The 15,866-nt window shown below is 41.0% G+C and overlaps 1 protein-coding gene across 2 annotated transcripts in view; it reads right to left on the bottom strand.

Annotated features, from left to right (window-relative positions):
* The window catches only part of hpca (hippocalcin), a 40,318-nt gene extending 26,895 nt beyond the window's left edge, over window positions 1-13,423 (bottom strand). Inside the window, exon 1 of one of the 2 annotated variants that reach the window (XM_020624855.1) lies at window positions 12,825-13,423. The gene's annotated coding sequence lies outside the window, so the exon portion shown is untranslated. The remainder of the gene's footprint in view (window positions 1-12,824) is intronic. The other variant, XM_020624854.1, reaches the window with a different exon arrangement.
* Between the last annotated feature and the right edge of the window lie 2,443 nt (window positions 13,424-15,866).

Genomic DNA, 15,866 nt, shown 5'->3' with positions numbered 1-15,866 from the left:
TAATCCTCTCTTCTTTCAGTTGGCCAGCAGTATCATGTTGTAGGGGAAGTGAATTTTCTCAAAAGGACTGAGTGCTGAAAGGGTTACTGTGCTGTTTTCGAAGCTCTCCGAGGACTCTCAAAGGGGGGCATCCCTTGTTGAGAGAGGCCTTCAGTGTGAAGGGCTTTCGAGGCATCGAAGTGTATTTTAGCTCATGTCCCAGAGCAGCATGCTGCACCAGCACAGCCACAAGAGCCCCAAAGGCACTGTTACAGCCATGTGCAGGAATCACACACACCCATTGCCATGTAGTCACAAAAACACACACTACAAAGACACACACCTCCCAAGATGAAGATGGTAATTATTCTCCAAGCATCAACTTCCTTCTTTGCTGGAGGCAATTATTCACTTATTCAGGTCAAGGATTGTTATATAATAAGAAACAAGGAGTAAAAAAAAACAGGCAGCTACATGGACATCAGGAGGTTTTGGCAAGATGTGGCACCTCCCATGGTTTAGCTTAAGAGACCAAAATAATAGCATATGGACATACTGTGCAATTGAACCACCTGACAAAATCAACGTTGGCTTACTACTAACTGAAAAATAAATAAATATTATACCAACACTTAGAATGTATTTTATTTCTCTTCAGAAATATGCACATTTACTTTCTTGTTTAGAGTTATATGATAATGTCTGCAGCACAAAGTGTGGCTCTGTTGGCAGGTAATGAATGATATGTATAAAAATGTGTTAGTGAGGATTAGAGGTGCTCGTACAGGTATGAGTATTTAGTTACCCGAGGCTGTGTTTTCCTGTTTTCGGTATTTGAGCTAAGCTAGGGGGTTGCTAATCACACTGTCATAGGAAGAATATTTCCCTAAATGTAGGGCTACTACTGTATAGTTTGGTCTGTTTGGAACTTGTGGCACATCTTGCAATGCTTGCTAGGCAAGATTTCCTGTTTATATAGTTGATGGCCTTTAATGCCAGAACTACAGATATTTTCTTACCACATCACTGAAAACATTCCTTAAGTTGTAATTGTGGAATCTAATTCAGTACAGTAGCTTATAAGAACTTAGAAAAGACTTTATACAAAGTAAAGTTAGTAATTGATTTAGGAACAGCTAGTGCAACCAGGTGTCTCCTCTTAGCTGATACTACAGTGACACAGCTCAGATATTTCTTAGACCAAATTATATCTCATAAGTCACTGTGCTTTCTTTCACAATGTGGCCAGCATGGCTGAATTACTGAGCAGGCCTACTAGGCCCAGGGGCCCAAGGGTTTAGACCCAGAAATGACTGCAAATAGAGAAAAATGGCCACTGTCTGATACAACAAATTACTCAAGTCACTTTGTCATTGATGAGGAAGATCCAAAAATAAATCAAAAATGATATATAGAGGAAGAGAGTGATGTTATACTGAAAAACCCAAATGAAAATGCTCTGATCACATGGAGCTGTTGACAGGGGTGTGCAAAGCAGATGGAAAAGGCAGGAGCATCATGATTTACCAGCTGCTTGCTGGCACACATAGACGACAAGGTTAAGACCCCTTTGGCTTCCATATTTTGTCTCCCACTTTCTGTGCTTCTAGTCATCGCATCTTTCTTGGAGCATCCTACCTACTGTGACATTTTCTAATCACTCGGTGAAAAGGGCCGGCACAGGCAGCTGTCGACTCCATCCCCCCATTTACTTCTTAGGTCAAGTTTCACTTTTATAACATATCCTTTGACACTGGGGCTCATATAACAAATGTATTGAGTGAATCTATAAAAATAACTACAGGTTTTGCAGTGTATGTGTTTACAGTGTGTAGGTGAACGGTGTGTGTGTTTGACATATTACTTTATACTGTTCATACCATGTCATGTTGCTCTTTTGTGCTCTGTACATTTCTTGTTATCTTTACATAATGCAGAGTTGTTCTGAGAAAATCTCTTTGGTGTGCTACACCTGGCAGTCTCTGAAGTGTATCCGTCTAGCGGAAGTGATGTGTGGGGTTAGAAAAACAGGAGGGGAGGGGGCAGGCCTGGGAGCTCTTGCCTAAAAGTCATCACATTAATATAAGGCAAAATCCACAGTTTGATTATGGTGTGTTTTCTGTGTGCAATTGACTGTCAAATAAAGGCAAAATTAATAAATGAATGTTCTTCCCAAAAAAAGAAAGAAAATATAGTCGATGATACAGCACCACATATTCAGCAAGTTTCAAAGCGGATTGGAGTGATGCTACACCAGGAAACTCAGTGTGGAAACAAGTCCATAAATTCTCTAATAAGATCTTAGAAAATGACCTAATGTATGCACATGCTTCAGCTGACTGGCAAAGTGTGCTCTACCACCTCGCCATATTACGAGTCTCACTTTCACATTTCCTCTGCTGGTGACAAAAAAAACAAAGTATCTAAAAATACCAGCAAGCCTCGACTATTGACAGGAAGGCAAAGAGCCAACTCGGTGAGAATTTCCCCTTCACAAGTAACCATGCTGCGCCAGCAGAGGCCCACAAGCTGCATGATGGCAATGTTCCACAATGCAGTTCCATGACTTGTACAGTTCTGACATGCTGGGCTCAGATGAAAAGATCACATATTCACAAAACTCCTCATCTTGCTTACAGACTCTCTTACACTCTGCATCCTCCCTCCACATCTCCTGCAGGCTCTGAAGTTTACAAATCAGTCTGCTGATACCGAGCAAAGAATCACATCGTAGCTAGTTAGTGGCTCCCCCGAGCTTCTCATTTTTACCACAGAGCTGTGAATTCCGACTAGTGGGAGTGTGACTCTTTACTACATCTGGGTGATAAGAAATTCTGTCACTGCATTTTTATAATCATGGTTCTTTTTTTATTATTTTAGCACCGCATAATTAATCTGATCAACATTCAGAGGATCCTTAGGAAAAATATGTGTAACTCACTGCACAAAGCCTCCAGCATATCATCTGCTGATATATGTGTGGCCTTGTATGACATACTATGTTTCATATATCTTCAGTGCTAATTGAGTTTAATTCACATTATAATTCATTGCCCACCAAAAACAAAGTCTTCAAAAACAACATAGTGTAACAGTTTCAAGAAATGTCCAGTTGTAACATCATGTCTATGATAATAAATTATAACAATGCTATATCAGTCAGGCCAGTCTTTATTTTTAAACTACAGCAAAATTCAAATTTTTCACAATTTAGTGGATAAATGTCTTCATTTATTTCAATAAACAAAGTAAATCAGACTTGTGCTAAATAGATACTTATGACACCAAGGTAGTAATATGAGGAAGCATTTTGGATTCAGCACCACAGATAAAAAATAATGGATTTAATCAGGCTGCTTGCTGGCACAGTAAAACGCTAAGTCACTACAGTAAATGTATTGCAAATGCTTTACAGTAAAATTAGCTTGTAGTTCAGTGAGGTAGCAGAAACACCACCATTAAAAAGAAACTAGAACTCATTAGAAATGTCTTCAGTTGTTTGTTACAAAAGTATTTTTACTTTGGGTTTGTGTGAAAGCTTAGACCAATAAATACAAATCAATATAACTTCCTGTATTAATACACAGTTCATAACCGGATGAGCTGCTTAACTGAGCTGAAGCTCAGTTGCTAGTATATTTGATTAATAATACGACATTGCAAATTACAGCTGCTGAAAAAGCCCACATGACACCAACAACACATGAAATATGATATAGTTATTGCTGTATAAGCAATCCATAAGCTTAACATCACAGTATTAGCCATAATGAGGATTAAGGCAACAAACCAGTGAGACTTTCTGCTCCATGAGGCCATACACAATCTGCACTTTTCATTTCATGTTGCTCTGTTTGTCGCTTCCTTCTCTTCTTTTCTCCACCCTTTGTTTTTCTTTCCTGTCTCTGTCTATAGGCAACAGCAGAGATACAACTCCCATCTTCAACGTGGAGAGTCACAGCAGCATGCCACTCTGATCAGTGACAGCCTGGTACGCTGCAAAGCACTCACTGTCACTGCTTCCATTGAAGCCCACACCTACTCAGTTTTGATAAACTAAAAGTATTCTGCTGAGATTCTGCCATATCTAAAAGGCAGAAGCTGTTCTATTTGCAGCTGACAACCAATCTATTTATCTCAGGCTGTGAGAGACATGGAAAAAGGTGTTTGGATTTTTGTGACAAGCAGAGGATCGCACAACATATGTAAACGTGCCGTCCTATCAGATGTCACATGGTAACAAACTGTATTAATTAAAGGTTCTGCCACATTTGGAAGAATTATGAAACTAAACTGTGCTTAATTTAGCATGTATTATTTTCAACTGTGGATGATGAAAGAGTGTGAATAAAGCTTCTTCTGACTAAATCAGGTTATCATAGACAGGTCTGTAAAGATCAGATGTTAGCTGGGTATCTTACTTCTTTATTCAAACAGAAATAAGCGGTATAGATAATGGATGGACGGATGTGCTGAATCCAATTCTATTAAGAGTATTACTTCAGGAGTGAAGCAGTATGAGTTTAAATTAACTGTGACATGCAATAAAAATATGTTCCCTTGAATTAAACTGATCAACCTACTCTCCCATTGTGAGCACAAGTAGTCACTACACTCCAACTGTTTCAAGCTGTTACGTGTAATTTCATAGTTACATTGGATACTCGCACTGGATGCCTCTTTCAGAAGCATAAATGACAGATCCTTCCTTAGAATCTTCATTCTATTCGGTTGTCTTTAAAGTAACTTTTATTTAAAGCTGCATTAACTAACTTCTCCCTCTAATTTTCTACCATTAAGAGAGAGTCGAAACACACTCTAGCAGTATCCCCTCCTCTTCCCCCTCTGTTCCTCCTTGCCCTTTCTGCTCTGTCTCTGAAACTATGTCGTATGTGGTCAGGACACTTGGAAACAGTTGTAGCAGTCAGATAGCGCAGCAGTAATAACCAGCTCCAGAACTAATGCATATGGAATATAGAGCCCATAGAGAACATGGTTTTTGGTGGCATTGCAGCGACACAATGTCAGATAAAGATGTTTACATTTTAGCGCTGTACATACGTCTAACATTGTTTGTATTATAAAGATGTTTACATTTTAGCGCTGTACGTACGTCTAACGTTGTTTGTATTTTTTCTCAGTAAGATTGATTCGGCACTAATGTTCCGGCCACTATCACATCACGTTCAGTGTTGTATGCTTGACACACATAACTGGGAGTTATATGTGAAACAAGAGAAATTTCATGTTACGCTTTGATAGTTGAATTAACTCCTCACTCTTCTAGTTGTGTTTTAACAATTTCTCACTAAAATGCTACATGGGCAGCAGTGTTATGTCAGACATAAACTGGACCAAAACTAAGCTAAAATAGGCTAAATGACTTCATATGATAATCCAGTAAAATGCTGGTTTCCGCTAATAAAACACTAATGCTGCAGTCCGTTGAAATGACTGCAAATTACAACCAGAATAGTTCGATACAAAGATACAAAACTTAAAGGCTAACACTAGCATTCTAATGATGCCGACATATGCATGTTAGCCGGATAGAGTAGTTACGCATGTAGCAGGAAGAAAGCCACACCTGCATCAGTTTAGTGTGTTTAGTCCTTTGGATGCTTTTGGTGTGGAAAAGGTGTAGTGTGGATTTTAACAACACGGCCCATAGAAGGAAAAAAATAAACACAAGGTCTGAAGATAGCAGAGTGGGGTGGGGGGTTAGTACAGCAGGGATAAAACACTTCTAGACAATTTTTTAGTTGATTTGTCTGAATTTGTGCTAAATCTTAGTTAATGCAGCTTTAAAGGTAAGCGTGAGAGCTGTGAACAGAAGTGAGGGACCACATCCATTCAGCTCTTATTTATACAGGGTCGTCCAATGAGAGCACTTGACTCTCTATTGCATGGATGCCTCATGTACAAAGGACGATAAAAGCCAAAAAATAAAAACCAATTGACAGAGAGACACCAGCTAGTTGCAATGATTTGTTCTGAGTCATTTTTTAGGAACAATTCTTTGGTTCTGGCTTTTCCATGAATCCAGATGTTCTGCTTTTCTCTGTTTTATATTATAACCTGAATATCACTGGGCTTGGTATGGTGGTGCAGTGGTTAGCATGTGAGTAACTGTCTGTCTCTATTTGTCAGCCCTGTTTTACACTGGCGACCTGTCCAGGGTGTACCCCTCCTCTCACACAATATCAGCTGAGATCAGCTCCAGCCCCCAGCTTTACTATAACAATATTACAATAACAACCCATAAAGACAATTCCTCATTAACGTAGCTGCCACCTCATTAGCCCATTTGAATAATATAACAATACCACACACATGTGCACCATCCATGCAGTCATATTCACTTCTACACAGACAAACCTATGACTGTGAAATGAAGAAACATAATCTTCATAGCAGTTTCAAGAGCATCATGCTGGGCCCTGAGAGCCAGACAGCACATTTAATTGAACAGACTTGACACAATAATACTCCTTTGCTCACTGCTCCACAGAAAAAGGTTGCTATGTGATTGCACCAGCAGCCGGAGAAATGAGTCTGCACTCATTATGACTGCTTGTAAATGTATCTGAGGTAGCCGGCGCTGGATTGATTTCTCTATATTCACTCTGTTGCTGCCCCGAGAGTCCAGCAAGAGTAAACACTGAGCTTAATTGCTGCCATCACAGTATGAAACAGGTTATAATTTTTCAACTGGAACATTTCATTTCACTTCCCCCACTGTGGCAATATAGCTCAACTTTCATATATACCTTCAATACAGGCCCAACATCTGCCACTGCGTTTATATTTATGCGGCTGAGGTAGCCTATGATTATTCTTCCATAAAATTCCTGACATTCTGCTCAGGCTTGAGGGAGGTAGCTAAATCGAGAGAAAAGCTCTGGATGAATGAGGAGTCGGGGGACCCATAAGAACAGGACAGAAAATATTTTTGTTATGCTTACTGTACAGCTTCTCAGAATAAAGGCAGTAATTGCTCTTATTTCTCAGGGAGCCATTTAAAAAAGCCAGGAGAGACGAGATGAATAAAAAACTACTGAAGGAAGATGAAAGGCAACTTGAAGAGGGACAGGAAGATTGAGTGGGAGAGATGCAGAGAAAAATAAGAGAAAGATTTGAAAGGGGAGGCAGGGAAACAGTCTTGTGGTCTGGGAGAGAAATGATAGATGGCAGAGGAGGAGGAAAGATGGAGGCAAAGAGGGAGAGCTGCTTTGAGATATGATCTCAATAGAGGTATTGGTGAAGTGTGCAGTGAATGTGTATTCTCCACCACAACTTATCGCTTAATGACCATTTTATGCTGAAGAGCACACGCACATACACTCTGCCCCGCCGGCTTCATTAGCCAAACTACATGCCAAGCTCTGGGAGTAACTGGTTGCCCTTTCAGCCTCCTAATGGCTAAAGGACAGAAGAGGAGAGACCAGGAGATGAACTAGCAGAACTACTGTCATTTAAAAAAAAACTCCACTCTGAACTTTTCTTACTGGCTTTCATGTGACTCTTTTTTCTGTTGTCTTAACCCACTGCTCTTTTGCAGTGCTTCCCTGATTCTATTTCATGGTTTTATTAGGAGACAAGGAGGAACCATAAACCAGTTCTGTCAAATTATTCTAGAATGGTATCTTTTGATTGGAGTCACTGGAGACAGAGCAACTGTAGCTGCCTACAACAAGGGGAGTTGAACATGTTGCTCAAGCATCATGTCTGATTTGTTTAGTACTAATTTAAATCGGTCCAGTCTGTTTATAACAACTTCCATATCCAGATTAATTCATACATTAAGGATGTTCGAACTCATCCCTGACTGTGCTCTAAGATACATCGAGCATCACCTCGGACTGACTGGTAAAATCTTTGTTGTCAGGGCCAGACTGGGATTTGGCTGCACGTCTGATGTGCAGGAGCTGCTGCTTCCCAGTCGGATCAGGGCAGATTATATGGCCGGCAGCGTACATGGGAAACACAGACCTCGTGTCACCCCATGAAGGCCACCTCCCACTCCCCTATATATGAAAACACAGAGAGAAGGCTTACACAGGCTCACTGATGAAGATGTAACATAATTTAGCTTAAGGGTGCATCGTCCTAGGCACAATGAATTATGGTTGCTGTAGTTTATTAAAGAACCACTGCACATAAACTCCAGTTTCTCATAATGAGGAGCACTACTCAACCTGTGAAGACAGTTGTATAATGTCCTCTGTGGCTCTGGAGAAAATCATCCTAATGATGTCATAGTGATGTCATCAGGGTTATCTCAGCTAGGGCTTAAGACATGGGCATCGTAAGATCCCTTTTACTGGGTCGTGTGCCCCAGTATTGGTCTGCTGTGCCCCGGTAAAAACACACATTCCAGTTTTAATAAGATACTATATTTGGCAGTGGATTAAATTAGATTGATAATAACAGGAAAAGAATTGATTGTTCTAATCCAGAATGTCAAAGCAAAATACAAGCTGAGGCACAGTGGTCAGGGTTCAGTGTACACGTATGCATGTCATAGCTGGTGCATTGGAGCGTGCACGCAACAATCCCTTTATTGGCACGTGAAACAAAAGAAAGCAATGGACTGGGGTATGTGACAGGGACTATTTGTTTAATACAGCTAATCTTATTTTGACTCAAACATTATTGATTCCTGTAGATGGACATAAGAAAAGTCTTTAGAGGAGGACGAGACAGGGAAGACGTTCGGAGAGATGAGACCTGGCTGTAGTTGGTAGACAAGGTAACTTTAGTTTAGTTAGCTAGAATATAACCAGGAGTGGAGGTTGAATGTGAAGTCAATTAGAGTTCTTAAAATGCTATTTATTAGTGTACTACAGGAAATAAGGTGAATGCCAAGTATGTTGCATAATATATATCACACATAGCAGTTTATGTTAAGGTTGGACTATTCATTCTGTATTTAATGAATACATTTTATTATTGTGAAATGCAGAAAAATGCAAAGAAATGTGCAATACAGGGCCAGATTTTTACACCATAATTACATGCTGAGAATGGTCTTAATGTATGTTGAAATAAATATTTTCACAAACATTTTTACCTTTACCAGCAGTTGTTTCAGTTTCAGTAGCAGCAGTATGGCAGCGGAATAGTGGGCTAAGCAAGGGACGTTCATATAGCACAGTGCATATTTCATTCATGCAGTAGACATCCAGAACTGTGTGATATGAGTAATGGGGGCCTGGGCCCCAGTACAGCTTTACGTCTTGCAACACCCCTGGCTTGAGGGCTGATTTTTTTTTAAGAGAAAGCCTGCGTTACGAACATGTGATGGGGCTTGAATGACACTATGGCATTTAGAAGATAGGAGAGTCAATTGAAAGCTGTTACTGAGTTGCATAGGAGCAGTTCCCATACAGTTAGCATATCTTGGCCACTGCTGCTTTAATGTGGACCGTTCTTAGAAAGATCTGTCTCTTGAGAATCCCCCAAACTTTATGAAAGTGAAAACCACTTGAGAACCTTCTAAGTTGTTTGCAGCTTTGTAATAGTCGGAAATGTCAGCTTTCAACATCGGTGGGATGCATTGTAGGGATCAAAATTAATAAAACATATACAGATGATTGTTAAGTTAACCACTTACTTGTGGTTAACTCTGACAATCTATTTCCCCCAGTCAGGTGCAACATGGTCCAACATTAACACAAAATTATCAAAGTACAAACAGTTTTGGTTATTTCATATGTTTTTTCATTGCTTTTCTTGCTGGGTTGATGTGGGCGGGGCTCATTTGAAACAAGGTGACGTCACATACAGATGGGTGACAAATTAAAGGAAAAACCTGAATGTTTGACCCCTACACTGAGGGCATCTGGGGACTCTGTTATTCTGTGGGGGGCATTCTGCTGGCATAGAGTGGGTCCACTTGTCCACTTAGAGGTAAAGGGCACTGCAAATCAGTACAAAGTTGTTCTGAGTGATCCCCTTTATCCTGTGATGAAACATCCTCATGATGGGAGTGGTCTCTTCCAGGATGACAGCAGGGGTTTGATTAGTATGAAACTTATTTATATATAAATATATTCACATACTATGGTGTATCCCATGTTCAAAAAGAGCTTATGTTGATTTTTCCTCTATCTGTGTTTCTGTGCATTCACACATTTCACTCAACCTCTGATGACAGTTGTGAGGCTGTTTGCTTTTTGGACAGTACCACACAGTCTTAATAAAAAACAATGATTGAATTTAAAGTGTTAAACTGTTTTCCAGCTCTTGTTGTTGAAATGGGGCTTTAAATAAGCCAAAATAGACATAAACCACACTCACTGCTGTCAAAGTCCAAAACAACATCAATGGCAGCAGTATAACAAGGGCACACCACTTTCATCACTGTCGTATTTTGTACAAATGCAAGGTACAAGGTTGCCTTTCAAAAAAAAAAAAAGTAAGCACAAGACAAAGTGTTTGAGCAAGCACCTGCTGTTGTCTCTTTTCTGGTGAGGACAGTCTCTTGTACTGAATACATCAAAGCCTAATAGCAATCATTACCATTACAATCATGGCCATAATGGCTGATGGGAAAGTGGCTGCTCAGTGTTTGCTAATTGCCACAGTGCTAAGACAAAAAGCAGCACAACTCTCATAAAGAATAAACACAACCATTTCCTCCCCATTACTGGGTTTTACCACCAGACCACAAAGCCATTTTACACTGGGCCTTTAAGTCCATTTCTTTTCCATTCTCCTAATGATTATGTTCTTTTACAGTCCTCTGAGAAAATTCCACTGGCCTTCCACACTCATCACACTGCCAAAAGATGTAGAAACATTAGACCTATACGGTGGGGGGAAGTTAACCTGATCCAAAGCCTGGAAGCTGCTCTGGCTCCACCAAGATCTCCAAATATCATTAGTATTGAAAGGTTTTACTTGTTTCTCTAGAAGAAAGTCATGCAAGGAGCCCTAATTAAGAGTAACCTTCATGTTATGTACTTGCTGTATGTATTCCCTGCACACATGTGGTCAGGGGTGCCTAGTCAAGAGTCTTCTAGTAGTGTCATATGAGAGCAAGGTCACTTATATGAGCAACACTGGACAGGATTGTACAGAATATAGCTAGAAATGCATTTCATACAGAGGAGAATGCATGATATTGCCACTTGGCAGAGGGAGAGAAACCCTGTCTCAGTGAAACACGCCTAGACTATCTGTCATTTGTGCTGTAGTTAATGCCTCACGGTTGTTTCAACTTATGTGTATATGTACAGCTTAAGAGTGGTGTGTGTGCAGGCGAGTGTGTTTTTAAGAGAGTAGTGCTTCAGCACATATTTCTCTTATGTAACAACTAGACTAGCATTAGGACATGCAAACTAAATGCTGCCTCTCCCACCGAAACATAAGCAGCAGGATGTGCCTGTTTCACAGCCCCAGCACATTAAGTGGAGCAGTTTTCCTTAGGACACGATCCGCAAATACAGATCAATTTGTCAGGGCCGTGTCTCCGCCACACAAAACATTCTCATTAACCTGGAGTCAGACCCAGTAACAGCCACATTATCAACTCACTCATCATTTTTCCATTATTAGCTGCCCTAAATGACAAGTACAGAGTGACCACAGTGCCTTTCGACCCTACAACTGCCACTCATGTAAGCCCATTGAATATTCCTGTGTGGAGTCAGGAGACATTTTCTCTGCAAATTGCACTTGACAGTGCCTGATGCCAGCCTGACAGAAGCCAGCTAAATCTGAAAAGATTATTCAGAAGGTGTGCAACAGCTGGGTGGCATTTAGGAAAGGAAACATAGAAGTAAATGTATAATATCAGTGCAGCACACTGATAACCACCTCCTAACCACATCAGTGACAGAGAATAATTAAAGATGGCATGTTGTATAACCCCAGGGCCACTGGGCTCTCACTTCTTATTCTATTTACTTAGACCCCGTCACTGCTGTCAGTCAGCAAGAGAAGCTCTATTCAATGAGATGTGGAGATAGCAGGTTGCACTGCCACACCTCATGGGCCAGGCTGTTATTATCCAACAGCACTACAACATATTGAGACAATCTGCAAAGCTCCCAACCTGAGGCTTAGAGAAACGAACTAAGGACTTGATCATTTGGTATCAATAATCCTACTGTTCTGTAGGTAAACTGCACTAACAGCGAAGGTGTCATATGCAGCTACTGTAAAACAAAAGAGGAATATTTGATCAAGATCACTATAACCTTTATATGGAAACAAAAAGACAAATCAATGGCCTATTAGGAATATGTTTCTATATGCTGTTGAATACTAGCAGTAATGATTGAACTCATTATGGACACCCTCTGAACAGGATGTTTTAGGCAGTGATCAAGAGAGTAGCAGTCCTACGGCAGAAACTGAGAGAATGCTTTTTCTCCTAGTCTCCCTCTTTCAGAGACACGGGAGCTGAATGCGCCGCATGTCTAAGAGCTGGAAGATCCGGAGAGCCGTCCCGCTTTAAGATCATTCATAAAAATGGCAGGCTTATGGAGCTATCGTCCTATAGGCTTCGGAAAATTGGTTTTTCTTCCTTTTATATCAGTGAGAGTTGTTCGATTAAAGCACTAGTTTGAAAGAGGCTCGTCCTGAGATCTTGCGTAAATATACAAAGCATCTTTCTTACTGTAATGAGCCAAACTGCAGGGTGTATACGGGAATGTTCCCATACTCCATGGTTTATTGTCTCCATACAGCCGGAATACGAAACGTTTCAGCGAATAAACTAAACAGTGTGCAACGCTTTTCCTAGAAGCTGATTTCAGCGTAGGATCACAGAAAACAATATTATGGTAGGCTGAACATCTGCGATGGATAATAACAGTGTCAACCCTCTTCCTTACCCTTTTAAACCGGGGTGGTGTTGGTGCAGCTGGGGATGAGAGTATCCCTGCTCTGGTTCGGCGGGGCCGTTGTGCAGGACAGCCGATTAGAGATGCAGGGATGCTCGGCTCAGTCTGGACGCCTTCCTCCGGACCTCCTGATGAACCGTGTTGCTGGACTGTTCGAAATTTCAGCCTGGATCCTACTGCTGCTATTCCTATTGCACAATCACACACATCTGTGCACCGGTTGACTGAATAAGCGCCCGTTGGCTACAGCAGCCGAGCCCTGTAAACCATGTTAGAGTGCAAGCAAGAGGCAGCAGTGACGGCGCCGCGGTGCGGAGATGGTCCTGCTGCTGCTGGCGTTTCCTCTCCTCCAGGAGCCGGAACGGGACGGGATAACAGCGGAGGACAGTGTGTTTAAGTGGTGTCCGCCGGTGGAGTGGATTTAAACAGGGGAATTGTGTCGTTGGGATTACGTGGCAGGGGTTTAATTAGATAGCGCTGCGCCTATTGGCACCGACGTTGCGCACAGCACTCCTCCCGCCTTGCTCGCGTCTCCCCTCTCTCTCCGCTGAAACAGTTAGATGCGTGTGTCTCAATACAGAGTGCTAGGATGGCACACAATGCTGTGCCTTGGGTCAAATAATATGCATCATCCGGCCACACCTTTGTTCTAACAACTTTTCTCTGAAATAATCAAAGCTGTCGAATCATAGAACTGACTTTATGGCTCTTACAAAGACCTGAAGGTAGGCCTACACCTGTGCTGGGCGCCTTCTCCCATCTGCCAGTTTCAGCTCTTTTCATAGATGTTCTTCTGCGTTAGTATCAGGGCTCAGCAGCCACATCAGATGTTTCTAGACATTATCCTGCTGGAGGAGCCATGACCTGCGACTGAGACACAGCTCTCTGACCCTGGGCAGTATACTGTATTTCTCTCCAGAATGCCAAGATAATCTTCATTGTTTCCTGCACAGATTCAAGGCAGCTTTGCCAGATACAGCAACGCAACCCTCTAACATAGCTGAGCCTCTCCATGGTTCACAGTGGGGATGGCTTTTCTTAAAAGATCTAGAAGCTTCCTGTTTTGGAGTTTTCACTGGTTCCATTTCCGCCATCCACGCTATCCCTTTGCTCAGGTTTCTCTTTCTAGCTACAGCCTGACTTATCTTAAACTTTATGTTATTAACTGTGGTCAAAGTAGTAAATGAAGATGAGGACTGCAAATGGTTCACAGACAAGGACATAAATATTATAACATTAACCCTTTCATTGAAATACTCAGAAATTCAAAATTTCAATTATAGACCATTATCGGAAGGTATATGTTGCAAATCATAATTTCCCCCAAAGATATACATATAAAAAGATTTTTAAAACAAATAAAGTTGAAAACACATTAATTTAAACATAAAAATATGCAAAAATACAAAACTACTTATTTTCTACAAGTACTCATAGCCATTTAGGATGCCCACAGCAGTTACCAAATGGGGTTCTTTACTTGATAAAGGGTTAATATACCCTAAATATTCTATGAAGCACACACAAAGTCAGCTGACTTGGCCAGTAGATACAATATCTTGGACTTGCATGCTCTCATACTTAGGTCTCACGTTGTCACATTTAAATTAAATTCCTGGAATTTGTCCTGTTTTCTTATACACAAATTGCAAATGTCCTGCTGCTCCATGTGGAAGCACACAAAGAACCGATGCAGAATGGACAGTCTGTGGTGATGGGACAGGCTGAGTACCAGCCCTGACACACACACACACATGTTCCGAGGTTCACCATCTGAGCCAGACATCAGCTGTATTTTGTCACACTTCACAGAACCTGAGGGAGCCTAGGGACGTTTTTTTTTTTTTATTAACTCCAAAGGCTGGTGATGACTCACAACTGTGGTCTCTCTGGACTAAGTTAGGCTGCTCACTGAAGGGACAGCTGACCTGCATAACCAGCGCTACTCCAAAAGGATAATCAAAAACCACACATACGTAAGAGGGCGCATGTAAGAGCACAGAGCAACAACAATTTCCTGAGGCACTCTCTGCCATAATGGCTTTTAGATGTGACATTTGAGGCAGAGGGTTTTCAGGAAGGGTCAGCTTCTTAATCAGCCACTGTAGCATATGATCATCATGTCTCATTAACACTTACCATTTAGTCAACACATATTCTGATAATGTGGCCTTTGTGTACTCTCTACTTATCACATTTGCTGCTAAACGCCAGATTAATTTCAGTTCTGCTATTTCACTACATTGCAGTCAATTTGTCACTTCATAAAAGAGTTTAAAATGAATATTGGGTGAACCAGGTGACTGCGAGGTGGAGGCTGCTGTAAATAAGAAGTTGAAAGTTTCATCTCTAATTAAAGGGAATAATTTATAGAGGATGTTACTGACAATCATCCACCAGCACACAAATGATAGAGCGGAAAAGGAATCACAGCCGGGTTGGACAAATCAAATGCAGAATGAAATGCAGCGGGAGTGCTGTGTTCACATGCTGTATCAAAAGTCAATTTATGTTAGCTTACTTAATGAAATGAAGCAAATTCAACATGTTTGTAACAGTAAAATATTGTAAAACAACTTCATATTTGTGTGAAATATAATTCCCTTTTGCTTGTCTTTGTCATTTCCTCCATTAGAGCACCCAAAAGCAGTGCAAAAGTCTGGTGTTTTCTACTCTTTGACCTGGCTAGAACCACCAGGCTGACTGATGCAATGAGGTGTCAAGAGGGACGCATCTCTGAGACCTGAATGCAACATCTAAGTGTATAAGTTTCTAAGGACAGAGGCTAGATAGACTGTAGCCTCACAGCTTCACCAGTAAGAAGCCTCAGTGACCGCTCTGTAATAAATGAAAGAAGAAACAGATGGCAGCACATTATGAAGAAATAAAAGGAAACCAATATCACAGCTATGTTTATTGAATCCATGTTTGCTCTGTTGTGTGCCTACTGTTGTCATCCGTTTGGGTCACACAGAAGATGAAGTACACTGCAAGAGCAACACTCACGTTGTGCAATGGAAATACAAACGTGTA

The sequence above is a fragment of the Monopterus albus genome, unplaced genomic scaffold, assembly GCF_001952655.1.
Source record: "Monopterus albus unplaced genomic scaffold, M_albus_1.0 scaffold340.1, whole genome shotgun sequence".
Lineage (NCBI taxonomy): Eukaryota > Metazoa > Chordata > Actinopteri > Synbranchiformes > Synbranchidae > Monopterus > Monopterus albus.
This window is presented reverse-complemented; position numbering and strand designations above follow the sequence as displayed.